The 24435-nt window shown below is 41.5% G+C and overlaps 1 long non-coding RNA gene across 1 annotated transcript in view; it reads right to left on the bottom strand.

Moving 5' to 3' along the window:
- LOC106896706 overlaps positions 1 to 24435 on the bottom strand; it is a 40201-nt gene that overhangs the window by 15604 nt on the left and 162 nt on the right. The window contains exon 2 of the long non-coding RNA XR_001413664.1: positions 7513 to 7602. This is a non-coding gene — a long non-coding RNA (uncharacterized LOC106896706). The remainder of the gene's footprint in view (positions 1 to 7512; positions 7603 to 24435) is intronic.

The raw sequence follows: 24435 nt of genomic DNA, 5'->3' as shown, positions 1-24435 counted from the left end.
AAAGGGTTTTACTTTCATCTTTGCATAGTACACGCTGCAGTGGACCACAGGTTTCAGAAGTTAACAACAATACCAAGTTATAAAACAATTAAACAAATATTAATAACCCTTGGTACTAAATTCTCTGCCTCAGGAAATGGATGAGTAGGCAAATTTAGGGGACAACCATTTTCTCCAAACCCACTTGGGTCTCAGGAAGTGTCTTTGAAACAGAATCTGTCTGAACAGCTCCAGCCCCTGTAGCTTCCTCCCTTTTGTACGCAGCCTAAAAAAAGCAGAAGTAATCACATCAAATATTTAGCATTATTTCAATATTTTAAAAAAAGCAGAAAAACCCTAGTAAAACAAAATTTCACTGGAAGTTGTTATTATTAAAAAGACTGAAATAATAAATGTTAGTTAAGGATATTCCACACTTTCCAGAGGCCACGTGTTGAACATTTCAGATAGTAGGAATCCTTCCAAGTTCAACTCGTGCTTTCCCAAACCAAACAAGACACAAACCACAGAAGTCTGCCTTCTTTTCAGCTTCTGGGAAGATCACATATGAGGTCGTTCATTATGGTCCAAGCCAAGTAACATGGTACACACACACACACACACCTCCCGCCCAGCTCTTCAGACATATCCCTTATTTAAAGGGAATCCACTGTACAAAGAAATGAATAATTTTTTCTAAGTTTGTAATTGTTGTTTTTTCCTATTTACTTTAATGGTCACCCACAGTGTTTTATGTTAAGGACACCATGAAAGAGCAGCCACAGCGGTCTAACATACCAGTTTAAAATAGAGATGTTTGGAAAGGAATCGTTCCAGAGGTTCTAAACTAAACAACATGGATTGCAATCCACTGCTAAAAATGAGCTTTTGCGGTTTGGTTTAGATATTCCTAGTAACAAAACTCAATCTGATTGCTTTCTCTTGGTTAACTTTATTGCACCTAGCAATCTAGGAGGCCAATAATAGATATTTCATTTAAAATATGGCTACTAATGTTCCTAAAGATAGCCTATTATATGAGTCAGCTATGTCACAGGCCTGAAATCACTCTCTAGAATTTTTTGTGTGTGTGTCAAAGGACAATAAGTGCTTGGCTACGAGTTCAGACCTCTGCATGCTTTTAGGATTAAATAGTTTGTCAATATTAAAACGATACAGGAAAAAAGGCTTCAGAGGGAAGGAACTGCACCCTGGAATGTCTTTGAATTCCTATTCCATATTTAATGAAAACAACACCCCACCAAAGAAGAAGTGTTTAATTGTCAAGGGTATCCCACTTTCCTTTTCAGAAAACCTTGGTTAACCTACATTATCTAGTAATACAGTACGTTGCCCTAGTTAATTGGCAAAGGCAGCCCTCTAGTTTCTTTCCAGCAGGAAACCAATTAAATAGATTCAAAAGCAAAGAAGTGCTACTTTAAAAACAAACAAGAGGGAGGAGCACAGTAGCTGGCTGCTGCTTCTTCAAAAGAGCTGGAACAAACTGTTTAAAAGTTAGAGACACAAGAGCAGTGCGCCGCCTTTGCAGAGGTCAGCAGAAAAGGGAGCAAGAGCATCACAACTTGAGCAAAGGTGCTTGGTGGGCTTCAGGTCTCGTTTAGGTGGGAAAAGGCAGAGCAGAGCCATGTAGGAAGACCCCAAAATGCAACAGAAGATGGGAAATTCAGGGTTTCTTCCATCCACACCACACTCTGTTCTCGATGGACAACAGGGAAACTCTTGCACCAGACTTAACTGCACCAGCTGTAAGCCAAGGCAATGCTACATGAACTTTAAGCCTCTGAAGTCTAATAGCTAAAGTCACCAAGTTTGAGAATATGACTAACAAAGCAACTTGGTAACTGATTAACTGCAGGCAAATCTGTAGTCTATCCATACTTTGGAAGAACCACAAAAACCAAACTCCACTAATGAAGGTCTACAGAAGACGGGGAAAATGACAGGCGGACATACAGACCAGGAAACATCCAAACACAAGATTTAAAAACATATAAAGCAGAAGCTAACCACATGAGGCTTCTAACTATGTGATTTAAAGCAAATGAATAAAAGCAACTAACCATTTGTAAAAATGCCTGATAAAGGTGACAAAAAAACAATAGTGAGAAAAAACCAAATGCAAAGCAATGTAAAAGGAACCAACCATGGTCACAGGAAAAATGGCACTAGAACTACAATTCCAGCTGCTGGGGAGAGAGACACCTCTTCCCCCAGTGTCTGGTCAACAATATAGGCTCTTGCATGTGGACACAACACTTCATAACTGCGTGACAAAGTGCACTTAACTTGTAACCATAAGTTTGAATCAACTGAGCTGGGTTGAGGAGGACACAGCAATACTCGCTAGCGACCTGAAATAACCAGGAGGCCCAGGTTCCTGCAGTGCCAGCAGTGGTTGGAGATTTTGCCTGCCTTTTTCCATCAGCTAAGTGGTATGCAGTGCATAAGGCAATATAATTATCCCATGTCACAGACAGTTTGTACTCTCTCCTGCCTTCTCCACTAATACTCAAAATGAAATGTTTTCTTCTGGAGAGACTGGCTTTGTGTTTTGGTTAAAGAAAGCGTGGTTGAAAGGCGGGTGTTGTGCTTGGAACAGCAAGCAGTGAGGTTTGAGAGGGCTCCAAGATCCTGGAGAAGTTCCTTCTACAGCCCCTGAGAAAACTACTTTGCTTGCACAGCTCAGCTAGTGCCTGCGACAGACCAGCCACCACCTTGCTTCTTCCTCAGCCGTAGACTCTAGTCTTTACAGTGAACCAGGACCTCAAAGTTATGACAGATACATTAAAACCAGAACCATTCTATGATTCTATCAAAGGACTACTGATTAACACCGCCAGCTGCAGATCAGCCTTTTACCCTGGTGTCAAAGGAAAGGGATGCAGCTGACGGGTCCCCTCTCTGAGATACAGAGTTCTTTGGCAGCGTCATTCCCACTGGCAGTTCTTATCCTGCAGGACCGTTTCAAGCCAACCTGCAAGTTTCACAGGAAAGTGAAAGTGAAGAATGCAAGCCAGGATTAAAGAGAAAAGAGGGAAGAGCTGAATTTCTGCCTATCAGGGTAGGAGGAAGATTCAGTAATACTGAGATGAGAGCAAACACAGCAGGAGCTTTTGAACTGGTTTCACTTGGCAGGAGATGGGATCAATACACTAACAGGAGATGGAAAGACTGATCAGATAAGATTAGAGACCCCAGTGTAATGTCTGAATCTAGGGAGGGGCAAGAAAATTTCTGAAGTACTGTTGTAATAAATTAGTGTAAGTTGCATGCAAAAGAAGTACAAAAAGGGGAAGTTCTGCTTGTGAAAGCTTAGGAACGGACTTTGCTATGCAGCAACGAGACCCTTTTGCACAAGACAGACAATTGCTACAAGGACTGGTATGCAGTGGTTGCCTAACTCTTCTCTGAGAAGGTCAAAATACACAACAGCAGACAAGTGTCTTGACTTGTGCCTCTTTCCCTGCTTTATACATTGCCAGTACATTCCTCACATTTAAATACTGGAATCCTACTGCTTTTCCGTGTTGCTTTGTGCATCTGCAGTAGTCAGTGTCCCCAACTCCCCTCTCACTCTCTGAACAGGAGAAAAAAAAATTAACTATCCCCAACTCCACTGACTCTTGCAATCCTTTCTTAACAGAAAAGTGACCAGTTACACAGAACTGGAACAAACTATTCAAAAAGCCAGTTTCAGATATACACGGAATCTGTTCAAAAAGTAACTATATGTAGCCAAATTTCAGTTCTACAGCACACAAAAGAGGAGAAATAATTCCCATTTAGGTTTTTGGCATATGGTACAACCCCAAAACTTCTTACTCAATCTGAAATTAGTAGAAACTAATGCTAGGTTAAAAAAAACAAAAAAAAAAAGGAGCAAAAATGAAAGAGAAAAAGCCTCCAGTATTTGAAATAAACCCCCAGAACGCAACCTACACTTACTTATTTCAACAGGATGCTCAGTTCTTCCATAGTAATAGTGAGATATTCAGAACTAAGAATTAAAAACCTTGAAGACCAATGCAGCCTGGCTTGGTTAAAACCACTCCATGTTGCTCTGCACAAGCCATAGGCCCACACATATAAACATCAGGCAAACAAAGGAATGCAGATGACTCTAAAATGAGCTGATATAAATCCCTTTAAAAATTTTGCTTACTAAAAAAAGTCATTTCCCAACTTAAAAACTTCCTATTGGGGGAGATTTTTGGTGGACTAAACAGGTTTGATTTCACATCCTGTTTCATGAACTATAATTACAAACAAACTTTACTTTGTGGCTTGCACCACAGAGTGAGTTTGTCACCTCTGCAGAGCAGTTCTTCCTTCTTATCATAGGCTGAAAAGAGACTACATGACTTCTGTGGGCAGATTATATTTACATCCTTACTAAATTTCATTCTAGCTATCAAAATTTTCTATGCTGGACTGAGCCAAGCTGTGCCTTTGGCTACTGCTACAAGACATAATAACAGTAATAATAATAATAATGTAAATTATGAATGCGTCACTGGGGCTAGATCATCCCAATTGCACACTTGTCACTAACCCATGGTACACCAACTCAGTCACAGAGGTCTCAGCTGCCATTAGGGTAACAGACAGCTACTTAGAAACATTATCTGCAGAAAAGCCAAAATATTTTGATTGCTTCCTTCCACAGTGAAATGAAACATTATAACTATTTAAGGTTATAAACAATGAGACAGAAATAAACAACTCCATAAGAAAGCCTCACAATTTCAAGCCAACACTAGATCATTAGAGAAGAATTTTGCCTTTTACTGGCAAACTCTTGACTTTCCCCATCTGCTCCCTTCTCTCCTTACTAATGAGCAGGAGCAAACGACATCTATGAAAGCACTTCTGAGGATGACAAGACACACAAGCACTTATCTAGATGCTTAGGAAAGATCAGCGAGTTCTGCCACTGTGTTCACTATCACCACTGCCAGGGTGGTGGGCTCTTGCCCCCTAGACGATGCAAATCGGAGAGCAGCACTCCTCTGTTTCGTGTTAATAGCTTGAACTATGTATGGTATGTTCTTGTTCCTTACACAAATACCTCATGATCATCCGTATGCTGCAAATATTTTCCAATACAGACCCCTGCCAGGCTATGCTCCGTTTCAGTAATCCTGGCTGGCAGGCAGCAGAAAGATTCAAAAAAACCTCAAAGCACATTCCAGCTATGTATGTGCACAATATGTCAGAGCTGCTACCACATTGATCACACAAGTCCACAAAAGGTCGTAGAGGTCCCCAGTTGTTTCACATTTGGTAGAACAGTGGCACTAAACTAAGGCTTCTACTTCTTGAAGACAAAAAAAGGAAGACCAGCTCTGCATGCTTTTCCAAGCCATTGGACACAGGTCTTGAGAGTAGTTTACACACACTTGTGTTTCAAAAAAGGGGATATGGTGCCTGGAGAGGCTTGAGGATCTTTAGAAACACCTCAGCAGAAAACTAAACAGGGAGGAGAGAACAAACTGCACTTCTTGTAAGAACAGTGTGGAGTGGGTGCAGAGGGAGAGCCCCTGAAGGCATGGGGCTCAGGGAGAGGGATGGAGAGCTGATCTCAGGGAAGGGGGCTAACGGACCTTGGCTTAATTAACTTCACACAGGGAGCTCAAGAAGAGACATGGCGACTCCTTGCATGTATATGATACAGGGAAACGTACATCACATAATGGCAGAGGAATTGTTTAAGCTACAAAGACACCATTGACAACAAGGACAGACAGGTATAAACTTCCATTATACATTTCTTACAGAAACTCAAAGAAAGTTTTTAAGTGCCAGAGATACAGGATATGTTTCTTTTATAGCTTTCGAAAAGCAGGGAGAACAGAAATATCGATTACTTGTAAGATCAAAGTTTATGAAAGGAATTATATCACCTACAGTCCAAACAAAGATCCAAGAAATCCATTCCACTTCCCTGTATTTAAGTTCTAGATCTGCTGGTTAAAATAAAAAGTCATGAAACCATGGAATTGATTTTTGAACCTCAAGTTGGTTTTTAAGCAAGAGGTACTGAAAACAATATCAGACATTTTGTTTTTAAATCCATTTTAATCTCTTTTCCTTTTTCCCCATTTTGTTTTTCTCCTAGTAAAACAGATGTGACAAAAAAGATCTTTTTCACTTAGTACTGAAGAAGTGAGCAGAAAAAAGTCTCAGATGAAAAATATTTCAACAAGCTTTACAACTAAACAGTACATCTTTGCACCAAGACATGTTACTGAAGCTGAATATACAGCTTGTTATATTAAAATTTCAATAGTGACATTCAGGCCAACAAGGGCATGATGACGTTTTCTTTACAACAGTTTTTTCCTGTTATCAGAAAGAGTCGCAAAAATTACATCATTACACTTTGATAATTAAGTCAAGAACAAAAGTTTTAAAGGAAAGGAGAAAACAAAATTAAAATCTGCCAGTCTGTAAATATGAGTTTTCAATACTATTTCTAGCAGATGCACGCATGCAAAGTGGCGGAGCTTGGGAAAATGGGAAGCTACCAACAGCAAGTCACAAGCTCAGGCAAATGAAGAATCTAAAAATGTCATTACTTCCACATCTACCCACGTATTAGGGTAAACAAAATGCAGCACTTCCAGCTCTAGTGATATTTACAGGATGATCTTTTCCAAACCGCAAACAGAAAAATGGATATACTTTAATTATTTAAACATATTTTTTACTACCTTTCAGAAGACAAGAAGATAAACATGTGCTACTTTTTTTTTTGATTGACTGGAAATGCATTTATCAAATATATCAACAATTTTCTATGGTGTACATATAGATCTGTAGCCATCTCAGGAAACAACTTTATTATCTCATTTACTTATTTGGAGTATGGATTTACTGCTGTTTGAAATTGAGTAGTATTGTGGGACATTAAACTATGAAATCAAAGACCATATATGAAAGCAAAACAATCTGTTAGAGATATAAAGAAAGGTATTATATATACACGTATATGTGCACGTAACACAAGTGTTTTATATAATACATATATAAATAAAATAGGTATTTTTATATCTCTAGAGAGAGAGATATAAAAATAAAACCCTAGTGAACCCATTTTATGTAGTATCCTAAAAACATGCTCCAGAGACATTTACTGAACTGCACCAAAACAAGTCTTTCTCTCTGCACCTTGGACTTTGCTAGGAAGTTAACTAGAATGCAGGTTTTGTTTTCCTACGTTTAATTGGTAAGTGAACCAAGCCTTTTCATTCTAGAGCTCCATAATTAAAAACAAACTTTGTCAAATTCCCTCCTCTGTAGCAGTTTGAGCTATGCGGTTTTGATTTTTATGGGGGAACACAACAGCAATTCCAAAGACTATAAAATGCATCCCACAGGCATTTTATTTTTTTTTTTCCCCCTCCCAGCTCCTCTTGGCAAAAGAGTCCTAGGAAAGAGCGGCTGCATTGGAAACTGCATCTGTCTGTGCCCAGGCCAAGTGTTGTCAAGACAGTCAATGCAAACGCCTACCACAACAATCTCTCCTTTGTCAGTCACAGGGATCCCATGAGAAAGCACCAGCCAGTCTAGGAATTTGGCTCAAGGTAGTGCTAGACAAGCCTGAAAAACAAAAAATAAGGGTCAGACTTTATTTAGATTGACTGTATAAAACCGGAACTAACAGCTCCGTTCTGTCAATGAGCTTTTAAAATTGTGTAGTGGCACAAGTGGTCTTAGTGCAGAAAGACAAAATTCACCTCTTAACCCTTTCTACTCTCTGCACTTACTGGCCCACTTTGTACTTATCAGCTTGGGAAGATTAATCCCATCAGACAAGATATTTTAATTTTTTTTTTTCATGCAATGGATTTCCAAGCCTGAAGGCGAAAAAAAAACATGTTACTATCATCTTACATAGCTGCAGCCCCCATGATCCAGAACTTCAGGAAAACTCTGAGGGATCACAAATTGTAACCAGCAACTAGGTTCAGGGACTTCCTACGTACAAAATCAACAGTCAACTACAACAACTTTCCACACACTCAGAAAAACATTTCTAGAAACTGTACCAGGAAAACATACATACAAAACCACATGCAAAGGCCACTACTTTGAGCAAAATTAGTCTGTAGGCAGAGCATTTTAATGTGATGAGATGCCAGGGAAGAGGAGGAATTCAGAACACAGCAGTTGGCAGGAGTCCTACTTTCACTCCAAGCGATTTCCCATTTTCGGATTTATCCAGGAGTATTATTTCTGAGAATTTCTAAGCTCAATTTCCTTCCAGTGAATACGCAGAAAATCTATATCCTCAAACTGGCTAAAGTAGATTTTTGGCATAAAACCTGTCCTTTATTCAAATATGATAAAAAAAATATGACAGCTTTGGAATGAACTTATAGCCAAACACCCAAGATTCTGGTCTTCCTTATTCATCTTGTTTTAAACAACATGCTATTTCAAAATACTTGTAATTATCAAAGTGTGCATTAACCTTTCTAAAAATGATCATTTAACTTCTGCAAATTAATTTAATTTCTTATCCTCCACTCTCTGATTTCCATTTAGAGAGAGATGTGATATAGAAAAGAATATCTGCTATACTTCTAGAAAAAACCCAAAACAAACAGTAGATAAAGGAATGGCCTGACAGCTCAGGCAACCTTTCCTTGAACAAGCTCAGATATACGCACGCTGTAACATTTTAGGCTACTGATCAGTTATTCAACCAACAGTTATGTCACCAAAAAGACATTCCCTCCTCCCTTCTTGCACATCCTCTTCACATCAACCTTCCCCTCCCACTTGCTTCTTTGCCACAAATCCTCCTTGAAAATTCAGAAATCTGAGAAAATAGTGTTATTGCCCTCTTCCCACATTCTATTGGCATTTTAGGAGGGAAAAAAAAGCGACAAACAAAATCTATTTTAATTACTGTATATCTGCTTGTAATACAAGAAAAAGGCTTCCTGGAGCTTAGAGTCAGAAGGACCATTGGACCCATTGGCTTGTTAACCTGAACACCACAAATTATTACCCAGTTCAAGTACCCCAAAAGCAGGACAAGTAACTTGTACGAGGTGAACAAATACTATCAGGCACATCACCTGCCTTGGGCTGAACACCTCAAGAGATCCACCACTTTCTCTAATGGTGGGAAGGGTACTTTACTGGTTGAAGAGCTGCAGCCATTCACCTTATTTCCATTTAGAACTTCAGCCAGTGGTTCTAGTTACACCTCTCACCCTCTATATGGGAGGAGGAAAATAGAAAAATAAAAGAGGAAAAGTGGAAGAAAGTTAGTACAAGACACTTTCTTGTCAAGGCAGCTAAGGTGCTCAGTCTCTTCTCATACTGTTGGGGCATAGCTAGTGTTTTAATTGCCTGCAAACTCCTTTCCTACAGCTCTGCCACAAATGTTTTCCAGCTCTTCTGCCAGCCCTTCTTCCTTAGTACAAAATTTGCCCTGGCCAGTGCTCTCAGTCATTGCATCAGCTTCATCTGACTTGGGATGACTTCTTTCTTCCTCGTAAAAATCTTGCCCTTGCCAGCACCTCACTCAGCACTTCACTAACTGCTCCACCAGCCCTGCTTTCCTGGGGCCCTCTCTACCACCTCTGTCTTTCAAAAGCAGGAGAGATCCTGGGGAAATAATTCCCTTTTTTATTAGCGGCAATTGTCCCTCCTCCCGTTTGCTCCTAGGCAATCCCTTCCAGCCACAAAAAAATCAGTTACTGTCTCTACAGAGGGACCCACAGATTTACCTCCTCCTCCAGGCCTCTTTCTCCTTATCCATAATGGAAATTTCAATTCTCCTCTCTTGCCATTTCCTTGCAGATATCCAGCTACTAGATTAAGCCCTACACAGAGCCAGACAAACCTCTTATCTCCCCTCCCACACAAGGTTTTCCCAAGAGGCTCTTCCTTGATTAGCCAGCATCCTGCCAGCTACGCAGCCTGTAGGCTGATCACAATATTCAACAGGAATCTGTATGTTTAAATCCTGTAGAAAGAACATGCATAATATACATAAAGTGCAGTCTTTTCCTTACGGTCTGTCAGACAACTAAAATGCTCATCCAAGCACTCAAGGTCTTCCTCCTTTTCTTGGGCTTAGACCAGCAAAATCTGACTTTCAGAAATTTATCTGAAGGGACACAAGCAACGGTCATCTCCCCTGCATGCTACCTTGCCCTTTTTTGGTATTTAATTAACATTAAAAAAAACCCCAAACTCTTTCTCCATAATTTTAATTTAACCTTCTCTGCCTGTTTTCTCTTGATCATTTTTTACACCAGTGTTTAAGAGCCAGCTGCCTACTTCTGATCAGCTAGTGACACTGTTCTCCATCACCAACAAAGCAATCTGTCTCACAGAGATGGACCTGACAGCTCAATCCATCCAACCTATTTTAGACATTTTGCTTTGGATAACAAAGTATGTCCTAAAATTATCTGGACAGGGATACAATAATTACAAATAAGACAAATACACACAAAAAAAAAATAGCTGCTCACACCCCACCCTTTCCACATTAAATCACTACCAGGAATTTTTTCAGCACTAATAATTCTTGTGGCTCTTTTTCTGTACCTCCTGCAGGTTTTCAAAAGACCTTTTAAAGACGTGAAAACTAGGACCAGATACAGAACTTGAGTATTGCTGTCATTAATGCCGTGCAAAGAGAAAAAACGTTTCTTTTATAAATCCCATCTGCCAAGGATTAAGTTAGCCCTCTCTTTTCTCCCTGCAACAGTACACTGTTAACTTAAAGTTCTGTATCCAGCCTGATCCCTAATACCTTTGCAGAGTTGCTGCTTCCCAGGAAGCAGTGTCTCACGCTACGGATGTCCAGAAAACTTGTCACTAAGAAATCTGACTGCATTCAGCCACACCTTCGGTTTTACTCATCAAAAAGAAAGAAAACATTCTTTGTGACCACGTACTTATCATTAAAATCTGGGAATGACAGACTGGCAAACAGCATAATCGGCTTTTTGGTTTTTTAAGCTTCTGTCTTACAAATGAAACTGTTAAATGGTGCCTGGTCTAGGCTTAGTCCTTCTGGAGCCTCTCGATTCCCAGTTTATTTCTGACAGACATCTACTTGTTTATATTTTGCAGTCAGCTGCCGCTCCATTCACCCGGCGTGCTTTTGCTGACGTGCTGTAATGGTTTTCCCAACAAAAAAAGCTCTATTGTACAGAGCCACAAGCTGACAGGCAGAATTAGGAAACCTGTGTCAGGCTCAGCACAGGACCAGTGACAGATGCAGAAAGAAAGGCTGTGGGATCTGCTCTGTATTGCTGTGACAGCCCATGGTTCATCTGTTTTTTGTGTCAGCCAAGAGTAGCTAGGAGGCACGAATGGCCGTGAAACTCATCTCCCTCCACCTCATCCTGTCAGAGCTGACGATGCAGCTCACAGCCCAGCAGCCACAGGGTCCAAGGATGAAAGCTTAAGGACACAGAGGAAAGAGGATAAAGTTTGACAGGTTATAGGCAGAAGAGGGAACTTCAGCTTTGGATTCTCACCTTTACTTATGGTGGTGACAGCATGTGATTATGCTAAACGTGATGTCCTCACCAGTCTCCTTAGCCTTGTCAGGAGACTGCATTTCATACAGTCCTAGGCTACAGAAAGAGGGAAGAACCGCAGAGTGAAAGATGAGATCCCTCAGCAGGGATCACTCCTGCAGGAGCCAGGGACACAACGCGCTCATCAAAGGGAAGTTCTGCTGTGCAAGGCGTTTGCATACCACAACCTAACCCGGGTCCTGTGATCCCTGTGCCAGGGAGCTTACACAGAGTTTCATCTTGAAACACTTAAGCAGAACTTAAGCATATCACCCAGTGAAGAGAGAAGCACATATGACCTTTGCGTGACAACTCCGTGGTCACTCACGCCAAGAGGTAAAATTCCCATGGACTCCCCAGAGCAGAGTCTGAAGCCACCCACCCACCCACCACAATCCCTCCCCTCCTTCCCTTGGGTTTACGTATCCCACGGAATTTTTCCTTGGCAAGCATTATTCAGGAGGTTACCAGAGATGAACAGTTATTCGTCTGGCTGGATCATAACAACAAGATGCTTTTTATCAGATCAGATGTGGGAAGCTGTTTAAAGGCTTATTACAGAAAGCAGCTACATGATTTCATGAAGACAGAAAAGCTCAAAGCACAGTGATAAAAGGTATTTTAATAGACCCATTCATACTAATACAGGAGATACTGTGTGCTGAAAACAGGGAAATATATTATATTTCTAACATGATAGGCCAGAAGATTTAATTACTAGCTTTGCTTTGAACTTGACAGCTATTACTACTCTAACTCCTGAATGCACTTGCAAAAGAAGCCTTGTCATTTTAGATTTGTAAGAAGAGGTGGTCTTAACTTGGATTTAACTACCAGGTTTACTATAATGTGTGCAATAGAAAAGCACATACAATTAAGCCTTCATGAGAAGACAACTCCCTCCACACACACACCTGCTCATTAAAAAGTTGGAATGGAAAAAGGTCTTCGCTATATTTATTTTTCCCTCCAGCAAAGAACAAAAGAAAAAAACCCCAAAACCTACTGTTAACATAATGCAATCAGCATTTCATATTTATCTTACTGGAAAAGGTTTTGTAATCCTTCCAGATGATCTTCAAATGCAGTAAAGTTGATGAAATATTGTATGGACTCCTATATAAAAGGAGATGTAGGCGTATCACACCACTTTGAACAGTCTTAATATTGTGTAGGAAAAAATGCTTCCATGTGGCTTGCTAGTCTAGTTTCTTAAGGAGAAATAATAAAATAATTTGACTATTATTTGGATGAAAGTGCTAAGTGTAAAAAATGTCTGAATTTCGGAAAATTTCTATCCATCCCTCAGACACATATGAAAATGTAGATCTATCTTTTTTAATTTCTCCATCAGCAAATATTTTTTAAAGCTACTGTTCACTTGAAGTACTAGAGAGAAATTAAACAGGAGTCTAAGGGCAGGTTCAGCCTGACCTAGAATTCCACACAGATTTAACCTGACCTCATTTTGACAGTCAGTCACAAAGGGACGTGAGAAGTTGCTGCTTATCTCAGGTACTTTGAAACACACATAGAATTTGACTGAAAAAATGGTAAGTTTTTTTGTTTTGGGGTTCCCTTTTTTTAATTTAAATGAAGGAAATTTTCATTGTAAGTGCCTTAGATTCATGTTCTTACAGTCCTGAAGCACCTACATTCTCCCTTGAAACCTGAGCACACCAGAGACTGACTGGGTAAAGAGGAACACATGGGGCAACTCCTTTCAGGCCACAAAATGCCTGCACAACATGCGACAAAGGTACTGAGGTTACCAGAGGTGCAGCTGCATTTTGTGCAGCCTACAGCCAGATGGACAGACTTGGCAATGGTTCCATCGCTGCTGACTGGCAGCGAGCTACACAGCCAAAACAAAGGCAAAAAGAAATTGATATAATGGCATTATCCCAAAGCAGACACCTCCTGTGTCCCTGGAATTTTGTGGGGATACTCTGCCCAAGCCTGTTGGATCGGAGCTGTACAGCGACTGCCAGTGTTCTTCTCCTGTCTCTCGTGTTGTAGGACCACATTTACCAAAGGCACTGTATCAGCTGAGAGGACTATGGTCCTTTGACAGAAAACGGAATTAGATACATAATTTATCTCCAGTTTTCTGCCTCACGTTTCCCATGTAGCCTTAAAACGAAGCCAACCAACACCCCCGTACACACACAGGAGAACACAGAGAGAGTGCATAAAAGAAGATGGAAATGATCCGAGTAAGAATCATCAGAAAGCAAAATACAGCTCTGTACGCAGGGCACACAGCCCCTTCTCTGTGTCCACTGCTACTCATTTATGGCACGGCATGCAATGCTGTCATTCATACCACCACGGCAGTCAAAGGGCCCCATTCAGCCTGGCTGCCCTCACGGCTAACACCACACCATCCTCCAAGAAGGCTCTGAAAGAACTCGCATCTTCCCTGTCCTACAGTGCTGCTCGCTCATTTACAGACACACCAGGTTTTTACACGTTAAGACTTGATACACTTCTAAGATGCACCACCAGATGCCCAGTGCTTTTGCTCATTTTGAGACAGATTGCCCCAAAGCCACTCTCTTCTTTGCATTTGCATGCTTTGCATACGTGGTATTTCTACAGAAGAGATGGCATCTGCCAAAGCATGCTGCAAAACTACTATATTTACATTATTCTTTTCTGAGAAACTCATCTCTTGTTTTCTTTGGCAGTTCCATTATATTACTTAACTGTTAACATCCATAGGAAATGTCAACATTCAAGAACAGTAAGTATTTTTGGAAATAATTTATGCAAAGTATCCCTATTTCAAAATATCCTCATTTCCTTGTTTCCATGTACTGAATGGCTGCTGAGTAGGAAGGAAAATATGAAGCTGGAGGAGGTTTTTTGTATTATTAGGAAAAGTAACTGTTTTAGAGAAATACAGGAACAGTTTATTTAGAAAAAAAGTTCTCAGGCAAATCAGGGAATCTCTTTTCATCCCTGCAGACTTCCCATCACTGCAGGTAGATGTTAGTTTTCAATGGCAGGAGTCACCTCAATTAAAGATAAAGTCAGTTTGGTAATTAAACTCCCATGGCATATAATGGTGCAATCACAGAAGATACAGTTAGCACAAACTTCTCCTAAGCTTTTATAAAGGCATCAAAACATGAGGTGTCTGTACCTGATGTTTGCATTCAAGGTAAGAGGTCCATTCCAGATAGGAACCTGGATCTTATAAATTATTTCTTACTGTCATGTTACAGCTTTTACCATTTTTAAATACTAGAGTTCTATTATTTCACTGAATTGAAATAATCAAAGCTTTGACAAACGTCTGGGAGGAATCTCATTAAAGAGCCTCTGGATTTTCTCCCACTCGAGCACTGGAACATTTGGAAAGCAGGCACAAAAGACTTTGGCTAACATGAAACACCTACAGCTTCTATAAAGACCATTTCCCAGGGGTTTCTTGGAAGACCCACTTGCCAATGGTCAGACACTAACCTCCTGCAGCCTTCCAGCAACTCCAAAGCGTACAGATACCTACTGTCCTCCCAAGACCTGTGTAGAGGTGGGGCATTCACTTTTAGCTTCAGATAGTTCTCAGGATGACCCTTAAGCTGCTCTCTTCCATCAGGCAAACACCAACTCCATAGACTTACCCTGTAGGTGCTGGTTTTCCCCTTCTCCCAGGAGGCTGGTGAGCAGCCCACTATGGGAAGGAATGGGCCATTTTGACTTCCTAGCATTTTTACGAAGGCCTTGCAGTAACGCAGGCAGTTACACAGGCAAAAGATAGGGCTGTTGTTCCTGAAGCTGTTAAGTTGTACTTTACTTAAAGGTTATTTTCTAGCCTTGTTTCAGACCCTCTTCCCCCCGCCCCTCCAAGATTAACAACTTTGTAGCGTAATTGGCAAACATTAAAGAAACAAAAAACAAGAGTCCATAAAACTTTTATCAGAAATCTTTGAACTAGCAAAAGATCCAACCTTGCTGTAATCAGACAGATTTCTACTGTCTTTCATTTAAGCCCACTTCCATTAAGTTTCTTTAACTGTATAGTTTTGTGGGGTTGGATTTTTTGTTGTTGGGGGTTTTTTGAGGGAATAAGGAAAACAAGAGTTTCTTCTGTTTCGTATCAAACTCTAGAAGTCTTGAAAACCTCCATAACCAGTAGGGCTGGACAAATCCCATATGACCCATGTTAAGGGAATCGTATGAAAGCTCCTTGGTATTGAAAAGACAAGTGGATTTTCATGTTATTTGAGGTGACTTTGATAGGACATCCTGATGTGCACATCCACATATTCTTTTACCCTGGCACTCTCCAACATATAATTTTAGTAACATTGTGTCCAGGGTAACAAAAAAAAACTGTTTTGTTTGCTTTAGGGGCTGTTTTTTTTTTTTCCCCAAAAATAGCATCAGATTTTTGCCCTTCTTCCACAGCTCAAGATCAGAATTAGTTGACACCACAGTGAGAAATACACAATGAAAAGAATGTTTCAGTCTCAAGAGGTAAGAAATGAAGCTGTATGAGAAAAGATACTAAGGTGAGAGGAAAAAGCAGAGCTCCTGAATGACCCTGCTGCCCTTCCAACAATCCCTCCTGAAGCAGCATTGCCTGCCAGAAAAAAACAGTACATCACTATTATTAGTACAATGAGGGGACATGATGGTTTGACTCTTCCCTATATTGGCAGCTATGCTGAATCATCCCATCCAAAAAATCAACGATACCCATTAATAAAAGTAACAAGGATTGGGCCTGCGCCAGCCTACACACCAGTAAAGTAGAATCATGGGAGAGAAGACAAGAAAATAAAACCAAAGAAACCCCCCAAAACCCATGCAGACCTTTCAGGTATGAGAAAACAAAACAATCATCTTCCCAATAAAGAGCAGCCCCTGAAAACACATTTACCTGTAACGATAATAAAGCTTCATAGCAGTAGTCTTAAATGCAAGGCAGAAAATACAACATTGTACTTCATTCAAATCTGTGAGCTTCAGCTGTTTAAGGAGCTAATGGAAATGTGAAATGACTGGTGAAAATATTTAGCACTAACTGACAGTTTGCTCAAAAGACTATCACACTCCTTGGATTTATGAGTCGTCTAAGGATTTGTCATAACTTGATTTTAAGCTAAATATCTAACGTGATCTGAACTACACTGCTGCTCCCTCTGAAGTAAGATTTTTCAAAGGCTACATCAACCTGGAACAAAAGATGAGAGAAGTGGGTTATGACCCAACTAATGCCTCTTCATAGATGCAAAGGGGACAGCAAAACAAGCAAGAACTATACATTTTACCCTTAATAACAGTCACTGCTGAAATATTTGAGAATGGATTTCCAGACATAAATCCATGCAAAGTACATGGGTGATGCTGCTGCTCCAGTGAGACATCACATCATGGAAGAAAGAAGATAAGTATGAGCAGTTACATATTCTGAACACCACCACGGCTGATGCCCAATGATGGCAGTGACTCAATGTGAGCCAAGCCCTGGTGGCATTTGCTCAGGCGAGCAGCGGAGGTGAGAACTGCAGAGGAGAGAAGGATGAACTCACTTGGTGGAGAACTCCCTCGGAGCCACAGGGATCCAAAGTACAGGGCACAGACAGACAGACGCACCGGAGCCAACAACAGCATGGACAAGTGCCAGCCTCGCACAGCACAAATGCTCCTAGCATAACATTGCCCAAGGCCAGGGACTGTCATGTCACAAGATAAAGAAAAACAAACTAGTTTGGAGCCCCGAGATAAGCTTGCGCCCCGCAGGTGAGTAGGAACGGATGAAAAGCCATGAACCCATAGGCTTTTAACTGTTTACCATCAGAGCTGCAGATGAGATAACACCCACCGCACCCCTAGGAAGTGGTCGGTGTCAACACATGTAGCAACTACAAAGTTCACCACCACGCTGTGCTTAACAGCCTTTACAGATTTCACCTCTCGCTGATTAATAGGAAGAGTTGCCTGGTCTATTTTACCCGCAGTTTACCTGAGGCACAAAGGCTGTATGACCCCAGTTTGTTTTTAGGAACAAGCCAGAACCCAGCAGACTCCTGAGGTGCCTGCTCCATGCAAAGCTGCCACAGTGTCACCTTGATCCATCTCCTGCATCCTCCCAGGCAGCCCCTGCAGCACCCATGCAGTCTTCCTGCCTGCACAGCCAGCCAGCCTGGCCCTGGGGATCAGCTGAGACCAAACCTCAAGGTGTCACAAGCACCAACAGCTCCTCCGAGCTGGCACACACATCCCTCAGCCATGACCTTGGTTATCCCACCTCTCCCAGCTTTCCAGCTGCAGCTAGGGAAGCCCAGTGGATGCCATCTCTTCATCTTTGCTGGAAAGCTACACACACAGCTAGGAAACAAAGACTGACACAAGCGTAACCTAGTAATTTAAGTTAGAGAGAAATGTCAGCTGCAAACCTTTTCAAAATCTAAGATGCCGACAAATACCAGAAGTACAAAGAGCATCAGGGAAAAAAAGACTGGAGAGCTTTAAAGTTGTGGGTTTTTAAAAGAATTTAAATGTAGACTGCCTCTCCACAAATCTAACACACATCCTCAAGATGTACATTTGGTCAGCACTTTTTCTACAAAGGTAAGAAATAACAGTACACATCAAAGGTAAAAGTAATGCATAATTAAACTAAAGAAAGTAGGTGTAGGTGTTTTCTCCTCTGGTTCCAAAAGCATGACAAGAAATACATTATACATGAAGGAAGATGATGGTACAACATTAATCAAATCAGCCTGAGGAAACAAACAGAGGACTGTAAGATGTATTCAACAGATATCAGCGTTCAAAAGTGATCAGCTAATTGAAAGAGTCACACAGGCTGTGTTTATGCAAAACAAAGACAGAGAAGATACACGGATATAAGACTGAACTGCTTCAGTTTGTGTCCCATCAAGTAACGTGCTCCATTCAAGGAACAATCTTTATAAAAGACAACTACAAGAATCCTGAAAGCTTCTGGGTCTCTAAAGAATCACTATTACAAGCCAAAATTAATAAAAGAAAGAAGACCGCCAAAATAATTATTTTTAACAGAAGTGAATTCACATAAGCAGCACATTATTATAATACATGAATAACAGTATTATAATATAACGCTTAAAAAAACCAAAAAGCCTTTTCTTCCCCATCATGCACTTTCTGCAGTATTATAAAGCTATTTGGGGATAAAGACTGAACACTTGCTTTTCCTCCACATTCAAAATTGTTACAGAAATATCCAAAGAGGAAGTAACAGTCTAATTTGAGATAAGGTCAAAAAAATGGGAGCACAATACGAGCTGATTTGCAAGCAAATGAGCCAGTGAAATCCAGTTTCCTAGGAAAGTGTGTCAAAGTGGTAGGAAGAGTTCAGACTGCAATCTCTCCTTCAGCAGGGATCTTTCCATCTGCCTAGGCTGCCTCCGGCCAGAAAACTTGTAGGTTTATTGGAGATAAACTTCTGCCCCTCTCACAAATGCAACTAGAATTGGTCAAAAGGTTTAAAAGCTATTAAAAGCAAGAGACAGACATTCACAGAGAATTGCACATAATCTCTATTTTCTCAGAAAACCAGGCTAAAAATACCTATAGGCTGACCGTAGATAGCTTGGTCTTGAATCTGCAGTGGCTGTTACAAGACTGACTTGTGTGGTCAGGCTTACATCTCCAGTGCACAGAGCATTGCTCTCATTCCATCTGGATGGATGTATTTCCTAATGCCGGGATACAGAGACGAAGGGAAAACTGTTTCCTTCAGAAGCAACAGAAGGAAAATCAGAGTTAAGTAACACTCATTTTCCTCTTAAGAGGACATCAACATTGTCTAAAGCACCAGGCCGAAAAGAATACAATTGCCTTAAGAAATATGGCATGACCCCTCCTGTCACCTCAGGGAGGAGGCATTTGGGCAGGGAGAGGGCTCTGCACACCCACACCACTACAGCTACCCTGCCTGGTCACTGTAGGCAGGCAGCCCACCCTGAAAATGGAGTGTGAGTTCCTCTGGGGGGGTCCTGATGCCATGTAACATCCCAGAGTACCTGGCAGCAACTGGCCATTTCCCAAAAGTCCTTCAAGCAAGAGCATCTGGCTGGACTGCACGCTCAGGGCCACAGCAGATCCACCATCCTGACCTACCCTGCAGATCATGCTGCATGTATAGCTTCAGCAGTCATCTAGCACACTCATCTATGGCAATCATCTGCCAGAAAGATCCTTATAAATACCAGAAAAAAACAAATAACTATAGGTTCCTCATCATTGGAAGTGTTCAATGAAACACCCGCAAACACAGGTTGGGTGGAGAATGGATTGAGAGCAGCCCTGAAAAGAAAGACTTAGGGGTATTAGTTGAGGAGAAGCTCAACATGAGCTGGCAATGTGTGCTGGCAGGCCAGAATGCCAACCCCATCCTGGGCTGCATCAAAAGCAGCATGGCCAGCAGGTTAAGGGAGGTGATGCTGCCCCTCTGTTCTGGTGAGACCCCATCTGGAGTACTGCATCCAGCTCTGGGCCCTGCAACATAAGAAGGACATGGATCTGTTGGAGGCCCCGAAGATGATCAGAAGGCTGGAGCATCTCTCCTGTGAAGGCAAGCTGAGAGTGTTGGGGTTGAGCAGCCTGGAGAAGGAAAGGCTCTGGGGAGACCTTACAAAGGACTTCCAGTACCTAAAGGGGGCCTACAAGAAAGCTGGGGAGGGTCTTTTTGCAAGGGCACGTAGCAACAGGACAAAGGGTAATGGTTTTAAAGTGTAAGAGGAGAAATTTAGATTACATCTTAGGAAGAAATTCTTTACTGTGACAGTGGTTAGGCACTGCAAGAGGTTACCCAGAGAAGCTGTAGATGCCCCATCCCTGGAGGTGTTTCCAAGGCCAGGTTGGATGGGGCTTTGAGCAACCTGATCTAGTGAAAGATGTCCTTACCCATGGGCGGGGGGGGTTAGACTAGATGATCTTTGAAGGTCCCTTCCAACCCAAACCATTCTGTGATTCTATGATCAGTGATAACCTGGCTTCTTTGCCACTTCCACTGCCCCACCATGAACAGGCTGTATAGGTCTGACACAGTCTGTGAATACCAGCTACCTGCAACAGGAGGCAGCTACTCTGGGTCTGCATTGCTCAACAAAATAAAAGCTTCATTATCAGCATGCCCAAATCTAGACAGGATGTACCTCAAGGGCAATGTGGTGAGAAAAACACCAGAAGTCATATTAACCTCAGGAAAGCCAGTGGTGGTGGGACAGTACGTAATTGCTTTGGACAATTCTGCCAGGTCTGGCCCTTAACAGATATTGTTTAAAGAAATTCAAGACTAGATTCTAGATATATAGATACAACATTATATATATAAAATGTAACATATTATATATATACATATAGACAAACTTAACTACATGTAAGAGGAGATTAATGTCTGTGAGATGAAGAAATCCACACATGGTTCCCACTATGGATCTTCATCAGCATTAAAACATGAAGCAGACCATCTGGTAAACAGCAACAGCAGAAAATTAGCATAGGAAGATGATCACATAACGGATTATGGTGCACCAATAATGGGTTGTTGAGTTAATATATTTTCCTAAATTCATCTTCATACTCCTCACAAGCTAAATATAAGTCTCCTCTACAAGGGCTGGATGTGTACAACAGTTGTCAAGTATTATCCAATTCTTGTGCTGTGGATGACCTATTTACTAGAGGCCGGAGCTGGGATGAAGGCAGGTCAGCTGAAATCACCTCTCCAAGAAATATAGTAATAGCTTTCACAGATTGCTCAAGTTTGTAGTGGAGTTTTATGATAACAGGAAATAACCCAAATACTCCAGAAACAGAACAGTCAGTAAAATTTCCAAGTGAAAGCAAGAATAAACCTAAAGACTTCAAAAGTCTAGAACATCACTACTCACAAGCAAAGGTGTGATCAAGACATAGTTGAGCACTTGTACACAGTGAAAAAAATTATGCCTGAGCCTGCTAAATCAGAATCTATTAGTTTCCAGACAAACTGAAAGACAATATCCAAAGGATCATCTGAAATGAAGATGGGTATGTCAGAAAAAGGTTACATTAAGTAAGGTTTAGTCCATTTCTTCAACCATAAGTCCTTTCCATTCAACACAAAGAGGATGCAGTTGCATTAATCTATCATAGTGGTACCTGGGGGAATCACAGCAAAGAATTTCAATGCAACAAGCTACCACTCACTTGCTAGTCTTCGAATGAAAAGATGGAAATGATGCTATGAAAAGGAAATAATACTGTCTTGCCAAGACCAGAACCATCTGATGAGAATTTTTTTCCTCACAGTAATTAAATCTACCAGACACATTGGTTCACTTTCTCTGTTCCTCATTTTCCTCAGCCTTTTTGAGGAAAGACACTCATGGTGTCACCACCACAAATGGCACCATCAGCAAACAATCAAGCTATTTGAAAATCCGTTTTGTACTAGCACTGCCAGCTCCAGTATTCACTGACAGCATATGCAGAAAAGCTGTAAGCATTTCTGATCTGATTATGAAATAGAAAAATCATCCCCATTACTTTGCAGCATGCAGCCAGAGGAGCAAGTGCATTTTCGACAGCTCCTCCCAGCCATCAGAAGTGAAAAATAGAAGTTACCATCATGATCTTTTTGTCTGATCTCCTTCAAAAGGTCAGAGAAGGATGAACATTATGAGCTGCTTTCTGCAAAGCAGAATAGAAAAGGGTCCTGGCTTATAAAAAGAACGGCTGACCACAGCCTAAGTTAGACACAACAGAATTGCTAAACCATTCAAACCGAGTGGTGGGTTGGTTTTCCATTTCCTTTTTGTAACTCAAGACACAAAAAGGAATACAGTTAAAAAAATAAATCTCCTAATCAAACCATAAACTATTACCTCAACTGCCTAACTATTAACGCAATCCACAGGAAACACTGTAAGAAATAGAACAGGCACCAATTCCCCTGCTACATTCAGGTCTCTCAGAGAAAGGGTCTACGTGCGCAGATCAAGCTGCAGGATCATCAGAGTTGTTCTTTTTCCCTGAATCAGCACTGGGAGGGCAAACAACAGTTTTCTGCCAGCCTATGAGAGCATTCTTGTAAATACAGCAGATACACTGAAGCCATTCATACCCCCAGTATGGCACTGCAGCCAAAACTCACGGTTAAGACAGCAGCCTTGTCCTTTGGCTTAACTGAAAGGAAAGTTGTCAGAAGTTATAGAAAAAAAAAAACATTACAGAAAATATGACAGACTTCGAATGTAGTACTAGAAGAAATGTTAGAAACAAAAGCAGTTAAATACTTTTTTCCCAAAAAAAAAAAATTAGTACCTTAAAATAGTGAAATATGAAAAAAAGCCCAGAGTGCAACTGAAGATAACTCAAAATGCTACACTGTGTTTCAAGGGCAAAAATCTACAATAACTGTTTGTAGATGATAAACACATGATTTGATCTAGCAGCTCCCAGAATAGGAATCAGGGCAATTTAGAAAGCCAGCAGGGGCGGGGAGAGGGTGAGGGGGAAATCAACCCTTTGTTTTACCTAAAGGATGTCTCATTCAACGCAGCTATATCAGATCGAAACATCCGTCACTGTACTCCTATTTCAATCACAGATGGCTTCTCCCCCTCATGAACAATATACAGATTGCACAAGAGGATAATGAAACATGCTGGCCAGGGAAAGGAGGGGTAAAGGAATAAAACTTCATCATGAAAAAAAGCCCTGTATTTTTCAAGTAGTACCTGAGCAAAAGCAATGCTTTCCCCTCTCTCTCCTGCCCCTGATTTTTTCCTCACTGGATGTTGCTTCTGTCGGGTATTTAACAAACTTCAAGTCAGGTTACCTTGACTGATGTCCTAACATTACCAGGGGACAGTCACTCGGATTCTCCCACGCTATAAAGTCCCATCTTAAGTACAAACAGAGCAGTTTCTTTAAGAGGCACAGATCTGCCCCTCAGCACGCCACAGCCCCACACACCCTTCTCCCCACTCCCCTAACCCCTTTACTGCATCTCCCCTCCAGAGGCACACAAACGCAAACAGAAGGGCCAGCAACCAGCAGTGTAACTCTGAGCTCCTGATGTCATCTCTCCGGTAGCACTCTGCCCAAGAACATTGTAACTTCAGCTGTGGCCACCCCGGGGTCAGCGCTGATAAAGCTGATGTGAAATGAAGCAATCCATTTCACAATGTAAACAGTTGTTTGGCTACACGGGAACGACATAAACAAACGGATCTATTTATAAATCACCACTCAGGCTTGTTGTAGAACAGGGAATAATATGTTCCAGGGCAGAAATTACAATATTTCCAAGAATACAGTGGAAATTCAAACAGCTTGTATCTCCTTCCACCAGCCTGTCCCATTGACACTGACTGTTCCAGCTCCTTAGCAGCAATAAAAACACAGCGATACAGGGCCTGATTTTTCAGGAGTGAGATACCCTTGATTTAAAAAGACACTGGGGGTCAGGGGGGGAGGCAATCCCATAATCGTATCTATGGCTTCTTCTAATATCTCAAAAAAGTCACCGGTAGCATCTCTTAAGCGCAGTGAGGGAAGAAAAGAAATACAAGCATGGAAAAAGCAAACTGAGTCCTACTCCTACTTTTCCCACCCTTGTAACCCAAAGCCGCCAATTTCTCCCCAAACCCCACGCTTCCCCTGTATCCCAGGGCATCACGGCGGTGGATGCCAACCCACACGCTCCTTCCTTTATTATTTTTCATCCTACCCTGCCGTGGCACTCCACCGGACCGTCCCCAGCAGCTCCAGCTCGGGGATCCCGGGGCGGAGGACAGGCGGGTCCGAGGGAACCGCTGTGGTTCCGCGCCCGACGACACCCGCACGGCCCCGCGCCCGGCCGTACCCCCCCCACAGCCGGTACCGC

Source organism: Calidris pugnax, unplaced genomic scaffold (assembly GCF_001431845.1).
Source record: "Calidris pugnax isolate Ruff unplaced genomic scaffold, ASM143184v1 scaffold171, whole genome shotgun sequence".
In the NCBI taxonomy this organism is placed as follows: Eukaryota; Metazoa; Chordata; class Aves; order Charadriiformes; family Scolopacidae; genus Calidris; species Calidris pugnax.
Note: the sequence above shows the minus strand (reverse complement) of the source record. Positions and strands in the feature narration are given on the sequence as shown.